General features: G+C 42.7%; 1 protein-coding gene, 1 non-coding gene and 1 pseudogene across 2 annotated transcripts in view; 2 read left to right on the plus strand and 1 right to left on the minus strand.

Annotated features, from left to right (window-relative positions):
• LOC127672155 (transmembrane protein 184C-like) overlaps positions 1–21,853 on the minus strand; it is a 250,674-nt gene that overhangs the window by 222,933 nt on the left and 5,888 nt on the right. The window lies entirely within an intron of this gene.
• Positions 1–21,853, plus strand: part of LOC127672158 (protein arginine N-methyltransferase 9-like) — a 231,974-nt pseudogene that overhangs the window by 66,278 nt on the left and 143,843 nt on the right.
• On the plus strand, positions 1,781–1,884 carry LOC127672233 (U6 spliceosomal RNA). The gene has a single exon (XR_007974891.1). It is a non-coding gene; the product is annotated as a U6 spliceosomal RNA (small nuclear RNA).

A 21,853-nucleotide genomic window follows, 5' to 3' on the forward strand; every position in this document is an offset into this window, starting at 1 on the left:
AGTTCTCAAAGAGGATTAGTTTGTGACTCTTCCTAAAACCCTCTGACTGGCACCTCCTTGGCTGTCCTATATGTGTGTGAAGCCTGTTTGCTGGAATCAGTCCCTTGTTCTGTACTAGTCTGGTGGCTCGACTTCTGTGCTAGAAACTTGACCAACACAGGTGGTTCTCGATTCTTCTCTCAAGCTGAAATCACAGCAGTCTTTCCTTTCTTGCATATTTTGCATTCCTTAAATAAAAAGAGCCAGAACAAAGGGGAATAGTAAGATAACACTATAAAATATGTCTGTGTTTGCATGTTTGTGTGTGTGTGTGTGTGTCCTCGTGTGTGTGTGTGTGTGTGTGTGTGTGTGTGTGTGTGTGTGTGTGTCTGTGTCTGTGTATGTGTGTGTGTCCTCATTCATCACTGCATATGTAGGAAATTCAAAGGATGACTCACATGATTTGTTCTCTCCTTCCATCACGTGGGTTCTGGGGATCAAAACTCAGGTCATCAGCTTTGGCGGCAAGCACCTTTCCTGCTGAGCCATCTCACCAGCCCGTACTTGTATCAGTTTTCCTTTCTTGGTGACACATTAGTAGAAACTTAGTGGATTAAGAAATCCTAAACTGGGGGGTTGGAGAGATGTCTGAGTGAGAGATGGAGAGACTTCTTGAGTTCAATTCCTGGTAACTACAAGGTGGTTCACAGCAATCTGTAATGGGAGCCAATGCCTTCTTCTGGTGTGTCTGAAGACAGCAACAGTGTGCTCACATACATTAAGTAAGCAAGTAAGTAAATTAATATACATACATACATACATACACACATACACACATACACACATACACACACACACACACACACACACACACACTAAAAGAAGAAGACATCCCAAAACTGGTATGTCCATTTTCTGCTTGGGCATGGCGTGGCTAGATTCTCTGTGCTGGCATTTGAGAAGGTACAGCCAGGGTATTGGCTAGGACTGGGGTTGTGTCTGGGTATGGATATTTGTCACTTTCTCTTTTTTTAGTGACTGGCCTCTCCAAGAGGCTGTGTCCAGCAGAGCCCATACCAGCCTTTAAGATTGGTTCTGGTAAAGTGTGGCATGAGGGCAGTGGAGAGGAGTCAGAAGCTCAGAGCAGCTAAGGAAGAAAGAACTTCAGCATAGAGTCCTTAATGTGTGTGGGCTGTTGGCCCAGGCAGAAAACACCTTAATCAAAACCTAGTGAAAGGGACATGGAAGAGAGGTCAGTTTGTAAAGTGCCTGCCCTGCAATCACGAGGATATGAGTTTAGATGTCCAGGATCCACGAAAAAGGGGACATGGGACACATGCCTGGATCTCAGTTTTGGGGAGCCAGAAACAGGCGGGAGATCTTTGGATAGCTAGTTTTTCCAAGGCAGCAAACTCTCAGTTTAGTGAGAGACTGTGCCAAGTGATAAGGAGTTACAGGAACACTATTTAGAAGGATTAGGATCTATGGCCTTGTTGGGGGAAGTGTGTCACTGGGATATAGGTTGGATACAGCGCTTTGACAAGCTCTCAGCTACTTCTCCAGTCTGCCTGCCTTAGCCATGCTTCCCACCTTGGTGACAATGGACTAAACTCTGAACCTGTAAGCAAGGTCACAATGAACTGTTTTCCTTTGTAAGAGTTGCCGTGGTCATGGCATGTCTTTACAACAGTAAAACACTTAGGCATTTACCAACCAGTCTTGGCTTCAAGCCCTCCTGCCTTCCACTGCCATATGAATATGATGAAATAATGTCATGGTTGCTTTTAATAACTTCCCTTTGGTGCTCACTGCATCTGCACATGTACTAAAAGTAGAACAGTACAGAGATTAGCCGGGCCCCTGCACAAGGATGACCTGAAGATTTGTAAAGTGTTCCATACACGAAGAAAAAAAAAGTCCTCTCTTGACTTGTCTGATAAAATCCTGGATTTTTTTACATGGCGCTTCCCAACTTCCATAAGATGGCCCAGTCTCCTGTGCACTGCCTGCACCCCCTGCAGTGTGAGATGACCCAGTCTCCTGTGCACTGCTTGCACCCCTTGCAGTGTGAGATGGCCCAGTCTCCTGTACACTGCTTGGACCCCCTGCAGTGTGAGATGGACCAGTTTCCTGTGCACTGCCTGAACCCCCAGTAGTGTGAGATGGCCCAGAACCCTCTGCACTGCCTGCACCCCTTGCAGTGTGAGATGGCCCAGTCTCCTGTACACTGCCTGCACCCCCTGCAGTGTGAGATGGCCCAGTCTTCTGTGCACATCCTGCACCCGCTGCAGTGTGAGATGGCCCAGTCTCCTGTGCACTGCCTGTACCCCCTGCACCGTGAGATGGCCCAGTCTCCTGTGCACTGCCTACACCTCTTGCAGTGCACTCATCTGCACAGCGACTGCATCTTTCCATGTTTTTGAATCCAGAAGGAAAACAAAATGGAGAAAATGAGCAATGGGTCTGCACTCTTTTGTCTGTTTCCTGACTTGCAATGTGAGCACATAAACCACTGAGACACCTCTACAAGCTCCGTGGTCCCTCAGCATCAGAGATCAAAGGGAATGAGAGCTGAAAAGGCAGAGAAGGCTCTGGAGTCCCAGTTGTATAAAGGACCAGTGGCCACATGGAGGAGCCAAAGCAAAACAAACACCAGAGAAACAACCCCGGTGAAGGAACGTCTTGATTGAAACAAGACAGTTAGCAAAGAAAGTGAAGTGGGCAGCAATTTGGAGGAGACCTTTAAAAACACAGTGGAAAAATCCAGGAAGGTTATTGAAAGTCTGGAAAAGAGCCAAACAGAAGTGTCAAAACTGAAAGGGCCAGTCACTCAAAGAATCAAGCACCATCAATCCAGTGGCAGGGCTAAGCAGAAGGACTGCTTTTAGAGGCAGTTGAGGAGAGGATGGAGACAATAACACATGTATAAAAAAGTAACAGTTAAAAATCAAAATTTCTAAGAACTCTGGGATACATTCAAGACATAAAGCAAAAGAAGCTACAGAGTAGAAAGAGCTGAGGTAAAGTGTAAGGGAAAGGCTTTTTTCCCCTAAAACTTTTATTAAATGTGCGTTGGTATTTTATGTGCATGGATGCCACTGTGAGGGTGCTGGAGTCCCTGGAGTTGCAGGGAGTTGTGAGCTGGGAATTGAACCCAGGTCCTCTGGAAGAGCATCTCTCCATATGAACCATCTCTCTAGCCCCCTGTCCCAAATTTCGGAGCTAAAATGGATATCTAAATACAAGAGGGACTTAGAACCTCAAACAGACATGGCCTATTCATGACATGCCATAGTCACAATGTCAGAACTGTCTGTCCTGGGATGTGCTAAGTCGTCTACAAAGGTGGATGTAACAGAATAGCATCACATCTCTCATCCATATCCTGAAAGCCAGGAAACCAGGGAGGAATATATAAGTACAACTGGCCAACATTGCTATTCCCATCAACCTTGTCTTCTAAAGTTGGTGGAGAAATGCAAACATTTCAAGACAAGTGCAGACCAAGGCAGCTCACAGCAGCCAGGCCAGCACTGCAGAAAGCAAATGATCAGCTTTAAGGTAGAGCTGACATCAGAACTTCCCAAGCTGTTCCACAAAATAGAAAAGGAAGACACTACCAAACTTGTAATGAAACCAGTACTACCCTAATACAAACACTGGATATCCAACTAAATAAGGGAGATGAACCAGTTTTCCTCATGAATAAAAACACATTTTCAATACAGTACTGAAAAAAGGAACACATTAGAAAGACCATCATGACCAAGTTGATTTCATCCCAGCATATAAGAGTTGGTCACTATATGCAAATCAGTTCATGGAATAGGACATGTAAAACTTGAGGCCCAAACCACATGACAATCTCAATATACACAGGGAAATCATTTGAAAAAGTCCAATATCTTTGGACATGGTGGTGTACACCTTTAATCCCAGTACCAACACAGGTAGATCTCTGTGATTTTGAGTCTACTTAGTGAGTTCCAGGACAGGCAGAGCTACACAGCGAGATCCTGTCTAAAACCAAACCAACCAACCAAAGAAACAAAGCTTTGGAAATGTTTATTGAAAAGCAGCTGGACTTTTTTTTTAAAGTGTACCTTAAAAGACTGAAAAGTCTTCAAAGATTTCCAAATAGATCTGCAGCTCAAAATTGACTAAGAGTCCTTGCTAGAATATTTGAATAAAACAGGCCAAGCAAGGCCTAAGGGGCCTCAACCTGTTCAGTCTTTGTTCCTTTCTAGAAAATATTGGACCATGAAAGCTAAGAAGGGGACAGTTGTTTGCAGAAATGAGAGGCATTTGTTTCAGTTAGCTTACTTAGAACCAGATATAGAGGGAATCGACTCCAGGTTTACCATAATTTTCTCTCTCTCTCTCTCTCTCTCTCTCTCTCTCTCTCTCTCTCTCTCTCTCTCTCTCTCTCTCTCTCTCCTATTCTGAGAATATTGGCTATCTTAGAACTCACTCCTTAGATCAAGCTGGCGTCAAACTCAGAGATCTGCTTCCCAGAGGTAAAGGGGTGTCACCAACTCCCCGCTCCACTTTTTCTTTAAGTATTCTTGCTGTACATATATTTGCTCGTTGAGTGAACAAATCCTTAGCAAGAGCCTGCCAAGCACCAGAATTTAAGAGCTTCAGAGCAGGAAGCCCTCAGCCATGTAGTAGCTAAGGGACTCTGAACAGTGTTTTTATCTTGAAGATTGAGTTTTCTAATCTGTTAAGTGGAGATGCTGATCCTTGGGACTAGATAAGGGAGTGGCTGCAAAACACGGGGTGCACAGATACCAGTCTGGCTCATTACAAAAGAGGACAAGTTGATAAAAAGAATGGCTCACATGCTGCGGGACTTGTGGCAACTCTGGTTGCAAGCTGGGAGAGAAAGAAGACAAAGTCTGTCTTACTCCTTGGTTGAGGAGCAAGTGTTGTTTTATGTTTTAAATTGTGTGTGCATCTGTGTTGGTATGTGCATACGGTATGTAAGTGTGCCTGTGGATACCAAAGGTATAGCTTCCCATGCAGCTGAGGTTATTGGTGACTCAAACCCCCCCCCCCAACAAGGGTCTTTTAAAGGCAAAGTACAAGGAAGTGGGAACAAAGGGATGTAAAGGAAATCAAGATGTTACTTTTGAATTTCAGGCAGCAAGCATATCACAGTTGGCTGCTGTCAGGAGCTGGGCCTCCCAGGAAATAGATTCCATTATCAATAACATCCCTACGCATCCCTACTTTTAATGGCTTCCTTCTACCTTCATGTGAGAATGCAAGATGCTTAAAAGCTGTTTGTGTCTCTGTGTTCTGTGACCCTCCCTGGGAGCTACAGTGTTATCAAGCTTCTAACTTAGCACTGTTTCAGAATTGAGTCAGTGTTTTTCTGAACACAGAAAAGGTTACAATTACTATGAACTGACAACTTACCCTTAGACCTCTTGTGTCCATTGTTATGTTATGTGTTGTTTGTTATGAAAGAAAATCATTCAGATTTTCTTTCTTGAGGGGAAAATATCTATACTTCCAGAGTTTGAGATCCCAGCATTATTTTTTGCTGGACCCAATAATTTAGAAAGAGCACAGAGACGTGGCTAGACTTTTGATAGATCTATGGCAATCCGTGGGTAGCAAACCTTGATCTGGAGATGTTGCAAATACCTGATGAAGAAACTTCCTAGGAAGTTTCAGCAGCCTCTCACCACTATTAGCCCAGAAACATTAAATAAGCACCCTAGTACCTGACTCTCAAGCCCTGTACTAAATTCCCTTCCCTTCTTACCAGGTCCATCACAACTGCAGGACAGAAGAGTAAAGATCTCACAGGAAACAATATAATATAAATCTAACAGGCCTCTAGGTGTTAGCACAACTGACTCCATGATGGAAGTACCATTCAGGCTTTGGAACCCAGCATGGAAACAGTGCCACCTCCTAAAACTGGAGACTTCATCCATTGAAGTCCATAATTCTGGGGAAGTTCCTAAGTGTATTGACCTTGCTTTTTGGCTTCCTTAGTTTCACTTCTGGCTTACTGTTTATGTCAACTGAATGTGGCTTCTGTGCTTAAAAGCTCAACCTGAGAAAGGCTCAGTGGTACACTAGGATCCTGAACACCCAGCACAACCACCACAAAGCTAATAAAAATTTTCTATGGCTTAACCCCACGGCAGAGCAGTCTTCCCTGGTGGATACCTCACAACAGGAGCATGTAATAATATTTTCCCATGCTCAAACACTTAACCTGAAGCAAGGCAACGTTCTGGTGTGTTTCAAATTCCACTGACAAGTGAATAAATGTGAAGGCACTTAACTTTCAAAGCTGTTCATTCCTGCAGGGGACAGTGAATGCCTCTAAACCTGCTCTTGAGATGCAGAGGCACAAAGATTTTGAATTCTAGGATTCAAAGTCTCTAAGCTTAGATACAGAGAACCTATGCCAATAAACATCAAACAAACAAACAAGCAAACAAAACCAAAGGTTGAGATATTCTGTGATACACTGCTTGTTTCCTATCTCCATGGTTTTGAATTTTGTCTTTATCCCTACAAAAACTGAGACCAAATCCCCCAGAATTCCCAGTACTGGGTGTTGGTAACTATAAGGCAGCCCTGGGAGTCACAGGCAGAATCCTGAGTTCCAAGAAACACCAGGGCTATATGGAGAGACCTTGTCTCAAATAACCACAGCAGCAAGAAAATAATTGATTCGCAGAAAGAGAAGAATCACATTATCTTGAATTTGAAGACTACAACAAAGTCTTAAGATAAAGGCATATTGTTTTTTTTTTTTCATCATTTTCTTGTATACAAAGAGAAAAGACTGCTCCCATAGCTGACAAATTACTTAGTGTAACTTCTTTGTATTCTTGCTTAAGTTTTTTTAAACAAGGCCTGGCAGTGGTGACTCGTGCCTTTAGACCCAGCACTCAGGGGGCAAAGGCAGGCAGAAGATCGCTAGGCTCAAGGCCAGCCTGGTCTACAGAGTGAATTCAGGATGCTCAGGGCTACACAGAGCAACCCTGTCTCAAAAAAACAAGATGAAGGGAAGAAGAAAAGGAAGTTGAGGCTGCGGCGGTGGCGGCAGCAGTGCACCAGTGGCTGGTCCAGCTGAAGGGCCATCAGCAGTGGAACCAAGGCAACAAAGCGTCCAGTTAGTCCCTGCGCCCACGACCACTGACCTTCGCTGACCAGCCGGGCTGCAAGCAGCTGCGGTTTTGTGGCACCTTTCGCTGCACGGAAGCCACTTCAGAACTAGGCCTCCCGCCAGTCAGGAGAGGTTCACCTCCATCTTGGTTCCAGACTCCAGAGATATCGGACAGACTGAGGTACACAAACATAATCCGAGGCCAACACCGCGGGGGTCTGAGCCTGATGGGCGTTGGCCTGCACCCAGGCCCTGGGCTGTTTGGGGGGGGGGAGGGGGCATTGGGGTGCCAACCCAGCCAGGAGGTTTTTTGCCCTGGCCTGCGAGCGCGCCGCCATTTTGCCTATAGGACAACAGAGAGCTCTGGCAAGCAGAGCCATAACAGGCATAGCCTGAGGCTAACAAAGCGGGGTTCTAGGCCCCAAAAAGCCCAGGACCGACCCTAAGAACTGGGTGGCTTAGTGGGCCATCTGTGTGTCAACCCGCCAAGGAGGTTGTTAGCACAGCAGACTCTCCCGGCGCTTTTGGGGAGCACGAGCACGGACGCCCGCCATCCTGGTCACCTGGCAGACCCAATTGACAGGACTGACCCAATTGCATGGACTCAGGGCCTGGGCGGCCAGGCTAACCTTGTGTGCGCCAGCCCGGTTGGGGGATCGGCTGCCCAGCGGAGTGATCAGAACACAGGGGAGGTCCCAGCAGCATACACCGTCAGCGCTCCCTGGGGGTGCACACGGGCTCCATCTGGTCCACAGACACAATCTGGGGCAAGGCCTCAGGCGGGAGCCCTCAGCTCAACTCTCTCCGCTTCCGGATCCAGATCAACCTGGGCTGCGGCACCACATCTCCAGGTCCTGCAAGAGGCAAAAGGGGCTTCCGGGCGGCCAGCTGGGAGAAGTCAGTGTGCTCCAGTGAATCCAGCGGGCCCCAGCGGGAGCCTTCGGGTGCCTGCTTCGGGATCTGAACAGCCTGGGCAGCAGCACCCTGTCTACAGGCAGTGCAGGAGGTAAGCTGTGCACCAGAGGCCAACTGGGAAGGGGCAGCTTGCACTGGTGAGTCCAGCACTGACAAGACAAACTAACACCAGTGAGAACTAGATGGCAAAAGGCAAACGCAGGAACGTCACTAACAGAAATCAAGGCAATATGGCAACATCTGAACCCAATTCTCCTCTACCAACATGTCCTGGATACCCCATCACACCAGTAAAACAAGATTTGGATTTAAAATCACTGGTCATGCTGCTGGTACAGGAACACATGAAGGACATACTTAAAGAAATTCAGGAGAAAATGGATCAAAAGTTAGAAGCCCTTGCAAGGGAAACACAAAAATCATTGAAAGAAATCCAGGAGAATACAAAAGCCAACAATGAGGAAACGCAAAAAACACTTAAAGAAATACAGGATAACTTTGGTCAACAGGCTGAGGTCATGAAAGAGGAAACACAAAAATCTCTTAAAGAATTACAGGAAAGCACAAACAAGCAAGTGAAGGAGCTAAGCAAAACCATCCAGGATCTAAAATCAGAAGTAGAAACAACTAAGAAAACTCAAAGGGAGACAACTCTGGAGATAGAAAGCCTTGGGAAGAAATCAGGGGACAGAGATGCAAATATCAACAACAGAATACAAGAGATAGAAGAAAGAATCTCAGATGCTGAAGATTCCATAGAAACCATGGACTCAACAGTTAAAGAAAATGCAAAATGCAAAAGGCTTGTAACTCAAAATATCCAGGAAATCCAGGACACAATGAGAAGACCAAACCTAAGGATTATAGGCATAGATGAGAGTGAAGATTTACAACTTAAAGGGCCAGCAAATATCTTCAATAAAATTATGGAAGAAAACTTCCCTAACCTAAAGAGAGAGATGCCCATGAATATACAAGAAGCCTACAGAACTCCAAACAGACTGGACCAGAACAGAAATACTTCCCGTCACATAATAATCAAAACACCAAATGTTCTAAGCAAAGAAAGAATATTAAAGGCAGTAAGAGAAAAAGGCCAAGTAACATATAAAGGAAGACCTATCAGAATCACAGCAGACTTTTCACCTTAGACTATGAAGGCTAGAAGGTCCTGGGCAGATCTCATGCAGACTCTAAGAGAACACAAATGCCATCCAAAACTACTATATCCAGCAAAACTCTCAATCACCGTAGATGAAGAAGCTAAGATATTTCATGACAAAACCAAGTTTACCCAATATCTATCCACAAACCCAGCCCTACAAAGGATAATAGGAGGAAAACACCAATACAAGGAGGGAAACTTCACCCTGGAAAAAGCAAGATAGTAACCTTTCATCAAACCCAAAAGAAGTTAAGCAATCAAATTTAAAAAATAACGTCAAAAATGATAGGAAGTAACAATCACTATTCCTTAATATCTCTTAACACCAATGGACTTAATGCCCCAATAAAAAGACACAGACTAACTGACTGGATATGCAAACAGGACCCTACATTTTGCTGCAGGAAACACACCTCAGGGTCAAAGACAAACACTACCTTAGAGTAAAAGGCTGGAAGACAATTTTACAAGCAAATGGTCTCAGGAAACAAGCTGGAGTAGCCATTTTAATATCAGATAAAATTGACTTTCAACCCAAAGTCATCAAAAGAGACTCTGAGGGACACTTCTTGCTGCTCAAAGGAAAAATACAACAAGAAGAACTCTCAATTCTGAACATCTATGTTCCAAATGCAAGGGCACCGTCTTTCGTAAAAGAAACTTTATTAAAACTCAAAGCACACATTGAACCTAACACAATAATTGTGGGTGACTTCAACACTGCACTTTCCTCAATGGACCGATCAGGAAAACAGAAACTAAACAGGGACACAATGAAACTAATTGAAGCTTTGGACCAATTAGATTTAACAGATATATATAGAACATTCTATCCTAAAACAAAAGAATATACCTTTTTCTCAGCACCTCATGGTACCTTCTCCAAAATCGACCATATAATTGGTCACAAGACAGACCTCAACAAATATAAGAAGATCGAACTAATCCCATGCCTCCTATCAGATCACTATGGAGTAAAAGTGGTCTTCAATAGCAACAGAAACAACAGAAAACCCACATACACGTGGAAACTGAACAATATTCTACTCAATGATAGCTTGGTCAAGGAAGGAATAAAGAAAGAAATTAAAGACTTTTTAGAACACAATGAAAATGAAAACACAACATACCCAAATCTATGGGACACAATGAAAGCAGTGCTAAGAGGAAAACTCATAGCCCTGAGTGCCTCCAAAAAGAAAATGGAGAGAGCATACATTACCAGCTTAATGACATACCTGAAAGCCCTGGAACAAAAAGATGCTATTTCACCCAGGAGGAGTAGAAGGCAGGAAATCATCAAACTCAGGGCTGAAATCAATCAAGTAGAAACAAAGAAAACCATACAAAAAAATCAACAAAACCAGGAGCTGGTTCTTTGAGAAAATCAACAAGATAGATAAACCCTTAGCCAGACTGACCAAAGGGCACAGAGAAAGTATCCAAATTAACAAACTTAGAAATGAAAAGGGAGATATAACATCGGAAACTGAGGAAATCCAAAAAATCACCAGATCCTACTACAAGAGCCTGTACTCAACACAACTGGAGAATCTGGAGGAAATGAACAATTTCCTTGACAGATACCAAATACCAAAATTAAATCAGGACCAACTAGACCATCTAAACAGTCCCATAATGCCTAAAGAAATAGAAGGAGTCATAGAAAGTCTTCCAACCAAAAAAAGCACAGGACCAGATGGTTTCAGTGCAGAATTCTATCAGACCTTCAAAGAAGAGTTAACACCAATACTCTTCAAACTATTCCACAAAATAGAAACAGAAGGAACACTACCCAATTCCTTCTACGAAGCCACAATTATGCTGATACCAAAGCCACACAAAGATCCAACAAAGAAAGAGAACTTCAGACCAATTTCCCTTATGAACATCGATGCAAAAATACTCAATAAAATTCTTGCCAACCGAATCCAAGAACACATCAAAACGATCATCCACCAGGATCATGTAGGCTTTATCCCAGGAATGCAGGGTTGGTTCAATATACGGAAATCCATCAATGCAATCCACTACATAAAAAAACTCAAAGAACAAAACCACATGGTCATTTCATTGGATGCTGAAAAAGCATTTGACAAAATTCAGCATCCTTTCATGCTTAAAGTCTTGGAGAGAACAGGAATTCAAGGCACATACGTAAACATAGTAAAAGCAATATACAGCAAACCGGTAGCCGGCATCAAACTAAATGGAGAGAAACTTGAAGCAATCCCACTGAAATCAGGGACCAGACAAGGCTGCCCCCTTTCTCCTTATCTTTTCAATATTGTACTTGAGGTACTAGCTCGAGCAATTCGACAACATAAGGAGGTCAAAGGGATACAAATTGGAAAGGAAGAAGTCAAACTATCATTATTTGCAGACGACATGATCGTCTACCTAAGTGACCCAAAGAACTCCACTAGAGAGCTCCTACAGCTGATAAACAACTTCAGCAAAGTAGCAGGTTATAAAATCAACACAAGCAAATCAGTGGCCTTCCTATACTCAAAGGATAAGCAGGCTGAGAAAGAAATTAGGGAAATGACCCCTTCACAATAGCCACAAACAGTATAAAGTATCTTGGGGTGACTCTTACCAAACATGTGAAAGATCTGTATGACAAGATCTTCCTTCTGAAGAAGGAAATGGAAGAAGACCTCAAAAAATGGGAAAACCTCCCATGCTCATGGATCGGTAGAATCAATATAGTTAAAATGGCCATTTTGCCAAAAGCAATATACAGATTCAATGCAATACCCATCAAAATCCCAACTCAATTCTTCACAGAGTTAGAAAGAGCAATTATCAAATTCATCTGGAACAACAAAAAACCCAGGATAGCTAAAACTATTCTCAGCAACAAAAGAAAATCTGGGGGAATCAGTATCCCTGACCTCAAGCAATACTACAGAGCAATAGTGTTAAAAACTGCATGGTATTGGTACAGTGACAGGCAGGAAGATCAATGGAACAGGATTGAAGATCCAGAAATGAACCCACACACCTATGGCCACTTGATCCTCGACAAAGAGGCTGAAAACATCCAATGGAAAAAAAGATAGCCTTTTCAACAAATGGTGCTGGTTCAACTGGAGGTCAGCATGCAGAAGAATGGGAATTGATCCATCCTTGTCTCCTTGTACTAAGCTCAACTCCAAATGGATCAAGGACCTCCACATAAAGCCAGACACTCTGAAGCTAATAGAAAAGAAACTGGGGAAGACCCTTGAGGACATCGGTACAGGGAGAAAGTTTATGAACAGAACACCAATAGTGTATGCTCTAAGAGCAAGAATTGACAAATGGGACCTCATAAGGTTACAGAGTTTCTGTAAAGCAAAGGACACCATCAAGAGGACAGATCGGCAACCAACAAATTGGGAAAAGATCTTCACCAATCCTACATCAGATAGAGGGCTAATATCCAATATATATAAAGAACTCAAGAAGTTAGACTCCAGAAAACCAAACAACCCTATTAAAAAATGGGGTACAGAGTTAAACAAAGAATTCTCACCTGAAGAACTTCGGATGGCGGAGAAACAGCTTAAAAAATGCTCAATTAGGGAAATGCAAATCAAAACAACCCTAAGATTTCATCTTACACCAGTCAGAATGGCTAAGATTAAAATTTCAGGAGACAGTAGGTGTTGGAGAGGGTGTAGAAAAGGGGAACACTCCTCCACTGCTGGTGGGGTTGCAAATTGGTACAACCACTCTGGAAATCAGTCTGGCGGTTCCTCCGAAAACTGGGCACCTCACTTCCAGAAGATCCTGCTATACCACTCCTGGGCATATACCCAGAGGATTCCCCACCATGTAATAAGGATACATGCTCTACTATGTTCATAGCAGCCCTATTTATAATTGCCAGATGCTGGAAAGAACCCAGGTATCCCTCAACAGAAGAATGGATGCAAAAAATGTGGTATATCTACACAATGGAGTACTATTCAGCCATTAGAAACAATGAATTCATGAAATTCTTAGGCAAATGGATGGAGCTAGAGAACATCATACTAAGTGAGGTAACCCAGACTCAAAAGGTGAATCATGGTATGCACTCACTAATAAGTGGTTATTAACCTAGAAAACTGGAATACCCAAAACATAATCCACACATCAAATGAGATACAAGAAGAAAGCAGGAGTGGTCCCTGGTTCTGGAAAGACTCGGTGAAACAGTATTTGGCAAAACCAGAATGGGGAACTGGGAAGGGGTGGGAGGGAGGACAGGGGAATAGAAGGGGGCTTACGGGACTTTCGGGGATTGGGGGGGGCTAGAAAAGGGGAAATCATTTGAAATGTAAATAAATTATATCGAATAAAAAAAAAATCTAGGAGAGTCAGAAGAACCAAGGCAGATGACTCTGGAAGATCGGCATGAGATAGCCAAACTAAACAGGTAAGGAAAAGGACAAGCATTTTGTAACAGGAGGCTTGAAGGTTCCCCCAAAGCCTTTAAGGAATAAATGTAGGGAAGGATTATCTTTTATACAATCTTCCTTCTAATGCAGCTAAATGTGACCAACTTAATTATAAGGAAGGATATTTACTGACAAGACATCTCAATCCATCCTATAGATAAAAGCTAATATGAGGCAACCAAAACGGACTGTGGCTACATTTTGGTGATGGGAATAAAATTAACTTTCTGCTACAATAGAGCTATGTACTGATCACATGATTATGAGAATAAAGAGAATTTAGAACAATTAACACACTTGAGACACCTGTGAAAATAGAGAGTCAAAGACCCTAATAGCCAACAAATAGTCATGGTCAAGGACAAGAGTACTTTGGAGCTAGAGATGGGAAGATTGGGGTTTCACCTACCTCCAACTGGATGAGAAACTCACAAACAATGCATTGAGTATATCTTTCTGTTACCACGGAAATAGGCAGAGAATGTGTGAATTTTCTGTTTGCTCAGCTTATAATAACACAGAAAATAAACCAGTTTCAATAGTCTCAAAAATACCTCAGGTCTTTTCCATCTCTGCCATGGCCCTAGAAAACCCTAGAAAATCAAAATTCAATGACTTTTAACCTCTCTTGGAAACTCTTTTTTTAAAAAAAATTTTTTTAGCGATTCTTTGTGAATTTCACATCATGGAGCCCAATACCACACTTCCCTTCTTCCCTTTATATCTGTTCTCCACACTTGTAAGCTTCCCCCAAAAGAAAACAAAAAATAAAAATAAAAAAATAAAAAATAAAAATAAAATAAATAAAAACAACAACCAAAAACTTCACATTGTAAAAAAAAAAAAATTCAGGAGACAGCAGGTGTTGGAGAGGGTGTGGAGAAAGAGGAACACTCCTCCACTGCTGGTGGGGTTGCAAATTGGTACAACCACTCTGGAAATCAGTCTGGCGGTTCCTCCGAAAACTGGGCACCTCACTTCCAGAAGATCCTGCTATACCACTCCTGGGCATATACCCAGAGGATTCCCCACCATGTAATAAGGATACATGCTCTACTATGTTCATAGCAGCCCTATTTATAATTGCCAGATGCTGGAAAGAACCCAGGTATCCCTCAACAGAAGAGTGGATGCAAAAAAATGTGGTATATCTACACAATGGAGTACTATTCAGCCATTAGAAACAATGAATTCATGAAATTCTTAGGCAAATGGATGGAGCTAGAGAACATCATACTAAGTGAGGTAACCCAGACTCAAAAGGTGAATCATGGTATGCACTCACTAATAAGTGGATATTAACCTAGAAAATTGGAATACCCAAAACATAATCCACACATCAAATGAGGTACAAGAAGAAAGGAGGAGTGGCCCCTGGTTCTGGAAAGACTCAGTAAAGCAGTATTCGGCAAAACCAGAACGGGGAAGTGGGAAGGGGTGGGTGGAGGACAGGGGAAGAGAAGGGGGCTTACGGGACTTTCAGGGAGTGTGGGGCTAGAAAAGGGGAAATCATTTGAAATGTAAATAAATTATATCGAATAAAAAAAAAAGAAAAGAAAAGGAAGTTGAAAAATAATCACTAAACTCAGAAAAGGAGTGTTTGCCAGGAGTATTGACAAGTGTTCTTAATTCCAGCACCCAGGAGGCAGAGGCAGGGGCATCTTTTCTGAGTCCTGGTTTACATAGCCAGGACAGCCTGTGCTACACAGTGAATAATACCCTGTTCCTGGTCTAGTAAAGAAAATAGAAGAATATTAAGAAAGAATAGGAAGGCTCAGGATTCTGTTGAGGTAACAATACACCAGCAACCTCGCAGAAGTATTATTAAAAGGAATATTGCTGTTAAACACCTTAAAATTCCATGTGTGATGGGTGTGCTTGTAGGCATGCACTGTGGATTCTTGGCTGTTGGTTTCTACCTTTTATTCCCATTCCCCACTGAACCACGGCAAGAAACAGAAACGACCACCAGGGTGCGCTGTAGTTCCACAACAGCAGGATCAGGTTGGACTCTGGCCTTTGTGAAGCTCTGGGTGGCCATGGTTTTTCTGCTTTTAAAGATTGGTGATAGGAAAAAATTCACAGGAAACCCGAAAACACTTTGCTGAAAACAGTCCCAAATTTACTGTGATTTAGAGATCGGTTTTTCAGGGAGAAAAAAAAAAATCCAGGGTGGGGTTCTCTGCTTTGCTGGGTGAAAGGACTTTCCTTCTAGGCAAAGAAAATATTAGAAAATCCTGTTGAAAGTTAGTTTTCTATATGATCCAGTTGTTGATGGATAATACTATTTCTAAAAGTTCCAAGATAGGGTATATTTATTTTTTAAAAAAAACATAAACATTTCAACTTTTTTTCTCAAGCATTTTCCTTCCTTCTCTTTATTCCAAAATGTCAATATTTATGAACTAGGGGGTTGTGGGAAATGTTACTTAGCATTGGAGAAGCCAGGGTTTGTCTTGTCTGTCCCTGAGGACTTGAGCCTGAGTGCCAGAGGGCAGTATGTGGCTGGAGGGACCTAGCCCTTCCTTCTTGGCACCCTGTGGTGAACTCTTTGAAGCAGAAGGAAATTATGTTTTCTACTTCATATGCAGACACCTCAAGACCAGCAATGGCTGCAAGTTTCTGTATATCATTGTGCTATAAAAACAAGCGTCCGGACAGCAAAAACTGCACTGGCAGGGCCAGCGCCTATACAAGTGAATGTGACTGCTCCTCTAAGGTCCACACACCTGAATTTCTGAATACTACATGAGGATCTGCATAGCGTTTGTGTAGGCCACGACAATACTCAACAAAGGTGAGCCCAAATCATGAAATATTAGTAAATTGTGGTGCTTATATTTACTTTGAGAAATTTTTCTCCTTTTAAGATGATGGGGGAACAAATAACATTATTTTTAATCTGAACAATGTGTTTCCATTCTACTGCCTGTTGCTAGGTTCTGAGATAGAAATTAAACCACAAGTTGGCAAATGTCACTAGAAAGAATGAGAATTGGAAATAGATCAGATTCATGAGAGCCACTAACAAAACAGGAAGAAAGGGATTAAGGAAGGAAGGAAGACTTAGAAGCAAAAGTCACACAGTAAACCCATGTCTCAGATGAAATGAAGACTTGTGCCATGGTCCCAGTGCCACCAGTCTTACATAAAGGCTGCCCCCCCCCCCTATTCTTTCTTTACATTTAAATCTGTAACCCTTTGCCCCTCAAATATTTAAGTCTCCTGGTGTCAGTTCTCTAATCACTAATCATGATTCTTTCTTTGTTCTATGTGCTTTAGCAGTTTTTATTTAGCTTGCTTTATTTTAAATGTTCCAACAAAACACTTAACTGCTGTCCAAAAAGCTTGCTGTATAAATAACGAGATAAAACTTCATAGAACATTTTATTTTCCTAGGTCAGGAAGTAATTGTCTTCTTTGGTTTTTTGGAAAAGTGTCAAAGGAATTATTGAGATTAACAAAGAAGCAGTTAGAAGCCTCTGCTTTTGGGGAAGCAAAGAGTTCTCCATTTCCTGAACACATGGGTGTGGCCTTGACTTTTCCCTCCCTGTGACCTGCTCTTCATGGATGGCTTTCTCTCCCTTTGCCACTGTTTGCAGTTCTAGTCCCCAGCCTGGCTTTCCTCATCTGGAAAGGGCTTGGAAACACTTAGCCCAGAGCTGTGGAGGCTGCGGGATTTGTAACAGATTCAGTCCTTAGCATTGCATAATGTCCAGTGTGTGGTTTGCTCTTCTGCCTTTTCCTTATTGGTTAGAAAAACAAGAAACAAAACACAATTTTATCTCTCCCTATACCGTTTAAGTACCAACATGAAACTTATGTGTAGTAACTTGTACAATAGTAGCTAACGTTTCCAGGGGGCACCTTCCTTTGTAAATGGGTGGTGGCGGAGCTAGGGGCTATCACAGGCTGTTCCATAACCAGTCAGCCACTCTGAGAACGGGGAATGATCTATCCCTCACACCCAACAGCTTGCAAAGCCAGGGACAAAACCTGCAAGCCTTTGATTATGGTCAGAAGGATAGAGTTTGACTCTTACCTCTGTCCTGTGGGGAGAATGACATTCTGAACTGCCAGACAATTTGTAAGATTTCTATGAGCAGAAGGCTTTCTGGGAAAGAACAATGACATACCATTGCCCTCTCCCTTGGGGAGTTAAGTCACATGGTCTGTGCTTAATTTTAAAAAATTAAGATGTATATGTGAGTGTTTTGCCCGAATGGATGTATGTCCACCACATGCATGCCCAGTGCCCAGGGAGATCAGAACAGATGTCAGATCTGGAGCTGATATACAGGTTATGAGCTGTCATGTGGGTTCTGAGAATCAAACCCCGGTCCTCTGTAAGAGCAACTGCTCTTAAGCTCTGAACCATCTCTCTGGCCTCTGTTTTCAGAGTACTTTGAAAACAACACAATGGTCTCTGGCCACTGTACACTCTCACTCCTGAGCCTGCTCCATGCCACCTTTGTTGGTATTCTGTCTAAGCTCCACCCCACACCTACCTGGCAGTAGCCAGGTATGCCCTGCCCCATAGATCTGGCCCACTATAAAAGGGGATACTTGCCCCTCCTCTCTCTCTCTCTCTCTCTCTCTCTCTCTCTCTCTCTCTCTCTCTCTCTCTCTCTCTCTCTGTCTGCCTTTCTCTACCACTAACTCCCATCCTCTACCCTGAATAAACTCTATTATATACCATGCCTGTGTGTGTGTGGTCCCTCAGGGGGCAGAGGTGCCAGGACTAGGGCCTGCCTGGGCATCCCCTTCCCCCATACTGCACTACCACACTCCCTTAAGCCCCATCGTCCCTTTTTAAGCCCCTTCAACCTTATAATCAAGTCTTTCTTCTACACTCTGCTCTGTTGTCAAAGTGATCACAAGGACCTGGGAGCTGGAAAAAAGTCAGAAGGCATCCCAGCAACATTTCCATGGGTTGCACCTCCTGCCTCTTTAACCCAGTCACAACATGCTTAAGAGAATCAGTACAGGAGAAAAGCCTCGGAAAGCACGCATGAGAATTCTGTTGGGTAGAGTTTATATGTGAATATTATGTCCTTGTGCACATGTATATTTGTGTTTAATTTGTGATTAATTTATTATTATTTAAGGATTTATATGAACCCTATGTTTCTGTGTATTAGTTGTATATGATTTGGTTTTGATATTGTATACCCATGCATGGTTTTTGTTTTTGTGTTTGTTTTTGTGTTTTGGGGTTGTTTTTTTTTCGTTGTTTTTTTCTGGAGGGGGGGGTGGTCTTTCTTGAGCCAGGGTTTCTCTGTGTAGCCCTGGCTGTCCTGGAACTTACTCTGTAGACAAGGCTAGCCTCGAATTCAGAAATCCCCCTGCCTCTGCCTCCCAGAGTGCTGGGATTACAGGCCCATGCATGTTTTAAAGATGCATTTGAAGGTTTTCTATTTCTGTTCAGTCCAAAAATGGAATTACTACACAAAATTTGATTCTACATTAAGGTGAAAAAGAGCCAATTCCCTTTAACCAAATCAATGATATAGTGTGTGAAACTCAAGGTTAAAAATAGCCCATTTTTCTTAGGAAAGAAAAACCCATATATTCAAATTAATAGCATCTTTTTGAGGAGTTGCTTATTTCAACAGGTCTGCTGTTGTTCCAGATCTTTTAGGGTATTCTTTTGGAATTAGTTTTAGTATTTCCTAAGTAACCCAGTTAACCATGTGCCCACAGTCCCAGCACTTGGAAGGCTGAAACACAAGGAACTTCAAGAAAACCTGGACTATAGACCATGCCTCTGCCTCTGCCTCTGCCTACCCCCTCGATGTTCACCTCTCCCCTCCCCCATCTCCTTCTCCCCACTCTCATAAATATCCCTGTATACATACTCATATGCACATGTGCCCACGAAGAAAGAGAAACAAAAGAGAATAAAGAAAAAAAAGAAAAGCTGGATTATATCAGTCTTCTTATATTTAGGCTAAGTAGTTTTATCTCTTAACTGGAATCTAGAGTTGTTTTAAAAATCCATAGCAGTTTTCTGACTGCTTATGTTGGACATCATTCATACGTGTAGACAAATTCAGGTAGACTTGTTCAAATGAAGTGGCACTGTTGGTAGTCATTTTGTAAATGTAAATGTTTATGCCATAAAATGAGGGTCCTCACAAACAGATAGATGCAGTTACTTAAAACGAAGCCATTGTGAGGTTTTCACCCAGAGTCTGCTGTGTTCAGTTAGCGAGTCCAGAAAGTTCCAAGAGAGAAGACCAATCCAGTCTTCCACTAAGCTCAAGCCTGCGATGCTCCTTCACCCTCACACAGATCTGGTTAGTGAGCCACTGCAGTGCCTTTGTATGTGATTAAATCTAAGCCAGTCACTGCGGAGTAAAGGAGGATGATTTCATGGACCACGCTGTGAAGCAGAAGCAGGAAAACAACATGAACTTGTTTGAGGAAGGATCCAGACCTGAAGATAGCAAGATCTGAGTGGTAGCAGTTAGGGAGAGGCTCAGATGATCTGCAGGGTATTTGTGTCTGGCTATTGGCTTAAGAAGACAGATTAGTATTAAGAGAGAAACTAAAAGAAAACAAATAAACCACCAAGGTCTTTGCTTAATGACCATCCTCAGACCAAATTACAGTGGGGGCTGCACAGCAGATGCGATCCGGGACACAGGCAAAAGGCCCTGAAGAGCCTGCCTGCAAGGGTGGCAGTGCTGGTCCTTGGGCCTGCATGCTCCTGAGCCATCTTCAGACCCTCAGATCTGCCAAACTCCTCCTCCTCCCTGCTGCAACTGCAGAAGATTTGAAGTCTTGGGGGCCCATCCACAAAGTGCAACCCACAAAGCTAAGCATTCATTCTGTGTATCCAATGTGTAGCAGCTGGTATCAGAACAAACCTGGGAACTTAGAAAGAAATCCCAGTAGCTATGCTTCTCAGTCCTTGAGAAAGAAATCCCAGTAGCTGTGATCCACAGGCCTTGAGAAAGAAATCCCAGTAGCTGTGGTCCTCAGGCCTTGAGAAAGAAATCCCAGTAGCTGTGGTCCTCAGGCCTTGAGAAAGAAATCCCAGTACCTGTGCTCCTCAGGCTTTGAGTATGGCAGTAAATAACTCACAATGAGGATTTTTTTCCTCTGGAAAGGATTCCTGGAATTGATGTGGCTATCTTTTTTCTCTTTCTTTCTTTCTTTCTTTCTTTCTTTCTTTCTTTCTTTCTTTCTTTCTTTCTTTCTTTCTTTCTTTCTTTCTTTCTCTCTCTCTCTCTCTCTCTCTCTCTCTCTCTCTCTCTCTCTCTCTCTCTCTCTCTCTCTCTCCCCCTCCCTCCCTGTCTCCCTCCCTCTTTCTCTCTTTCTCTCTTTCCTTTCTTTTAATGAATCTGTCTCCTTTAAAATAAAACCCATGAATAATTTATATTGTTGCCAAAGATGGCTTGTTTTTATTGTTATTAAGTGTCTGGGGATAAACGTCATTGGGCCCTTTTTACAACTGTCTCCTGTGTGTGTATATATATAAAGTAGTATTATATTTTTAAAAGTAATATTTGTTGGTGTCTCCCTGGGATGCTTGAATTGTGGAGGTCTGAACGTGCACAGCTAGGGAGTTGGTTCTGTCCTTTCATCATAATGAGTGCTGAGGATTGAGCTGAAAAGCTAAGATCAAAAACTCAGGAGACAGCAGGTTGTGGTGAGGATGTGGAGAAAGAGGAAGATTCCTCCACTGCTGGTGGTCTTGCAAACTGGTGCAACCACTCTGGAAATCAGTTTGGTGGTTCCACAGAAAACTGGACATAAGTAGTTGTCTTTTTATTCAACATAAAAAAGAGTTAAAAAAGTTAGCACAGCTAGTCAGTAAATTCAACACACAAATTCAAAACTACAAGTTAAATCACTGATATTTAAATATAAGCAGAACATTCAGTCATCACATCTTGGAGAAAGGCAAAACTATCAGCAGTAATGATCCACCTTCCAGAGCAGAAAGGAAATATGGAAGGAATGAATATTTGTGGAAAGCCTGTTCACTAACAAAGAATATCAATAAAATATGTTTTCTATGTGACCTTAAGACCAACCTGGTCTGACTAGGTCACTTTCTGGGAAGAGGCCCTCCCTGAGAGGAGAAAATGGTCTCTGACATCCTCACATCCTCAGTCCTGACCTGAAGCCCAGCTGGGTTAGCCTGCTTGGAACTTGATAGAAAGAATTAATGACACAGAGCAGGGTTTCTGGAGAAGCTGAAGGAGATGAGTGATG

This window comes from Apodemus sylvaticus, chromosome 21, assembly GCF_947179515.1.
Source record: "Apodemus sylvaticus chromosome 21, mApoSyl1.1, whole genome shotgun sequence".
Taxonomy (NCBI): Eukaryota; Metazoa; Chordata; class Mammalia; order Rodentia; family Muridae; genus Apodemus; species Apodemus sylvaticus.